This window comes from Schistocerca piceifrons, chromosome 3 (genome assembly GCF_021461385.2).
Source record: "Schistocerca piceifrons isolate TAMUIC-IGC-003096 chromosome 3, iqSchPice1.1, whole genome shotgun sequence".
Lineage (NCBI taxonomy): Eukaryota > Metazoa > Arthropoda > Insecta > Orthoptera > Acrididae > Schistocerca > Schistocerca piceifrons.
In genome coordinates, this window is record NC_060140.1 from 150,891,023 (window position 1) to 150,892,388 (window position 1,366).

A 1,366-nucleotide genomic window follows, 5' to 3' on the forward strand; every position below is an offset into this window, starting at 1 on the left:
GTATCCAAGATGGTGGCGATGACGTCATCCAAGATGGCAGCTGTGACATCATCCAAGATGGCGGATTTTGGTATGAAGATATGTCAATTGGGCTACCTCCACTAACCTAACCCCTCCCCCCTCCCAAAGAAAATGGTGGGAATTTCAAAACCATTAGAACAATGCAGCACATCTAAGAAAATGGCGATAAAATAGGTCACTTGGGCTACCTCTTCTAACCTAAGTTATCCAACAACCACCTCTTCCTGGGGATTGGCAGGAATTTTGACATTTAGAGGGAAGATAGGTGAATTGGACTATCTCTACTAAGACTGTGTGCCAGACCAAGACTCGAACTCGGGACCTATGCTTTTCGTGGGAAAGAGCTCTACTGGCAGAATTGAAGTTGTGAGGACAGTACGTGAGTCATGCCTGGGTAGCTCAGTTGGTAGAGCACTTGCCCACGAAAGGCAAAGGTCCTGAGTTCGAGTCTCAGTCCAGCACACAGTTTTAATCTGTCAGGAAGTTTCATATCAGCGCACACTCCACAGCAGAGTGAAAATCTCATTCTGGAAATATCTCTACTAACCTAAGAAAATGGTGGCAATGAAAGGGCAATTCCACTAATCTAAGTCACCCAACTGCCACCTCATCCTAGGAAATGGCAGGGAGAGGACTCGGCCCATGCTGGACATAACTCTTTATTATTTTGCATGCACCATTTATTTAAACAATTAGATACAATACAGCCATCCATGGGATCCTGATTCCAACTGACCTAGTACACAGTACCACCACCACAGAGTGCGGTCATCCATTACCTGATGTAATCCAAGAACACGGCCATTATGTCAGCTGATGAGACAAGTACCGTTATCCAAAAATGACCAATTTTGGTGGGAAACAGTGTGTTCACCATGAGGTCTGAGCCTAGTACGCACTACTGCCACCAGAGGGCACTGTCGTCCATTCCATTATGTAATCCAAGATGGCGGCCAGGATGTCAGCTGATGATGCAAGTACCATTATCCAAGATGGGTGGCAAACAGTGTGTTTGCCACCAGGTCCTGGTCTAGTACACAGTACCAACACCAGAGTGCACTGTCATCTGTTCTGTGACATAGCTCAAGATGACTGTCTGCAGGAGGAAATGACTCAGCCTGCACTGGGCTGCTGGAGAGAGTAAGGAAGGAGTGTACTTTATTTATTTTGGAGCAATTTATTTAGGGATGGGTTTTGAAAGATAGTATATTTATCACAACCATACAAAACACATGCTCTCACATGTTTGGGGTCATGCCACACAGTCCACAGACGTGTAAACTACTCCAAAATAATGCTCTGCTGACACACAAACAAATCCTAAATTACCAAAATATTTTCAGAA

At 44.9% G+C, this 1,366-nt stretch overlaps 1 non-coding gene across 1 annotated transcript; it reads left to right on the top strand.

The window, feature by feature from the left end:
• The first annotated feature begins 409 nt into the window (after positions 1 to 409).
• On the top strand, positions 410 to 484 carry Trnas-cga. The gene has a single exon. It is a non-coding gene; the product is annotated as a tRNA-Ser (tRNA).
• The last annotated feature ends 882 nt before the right edge of the window (positions 485 to 1,366 follow it).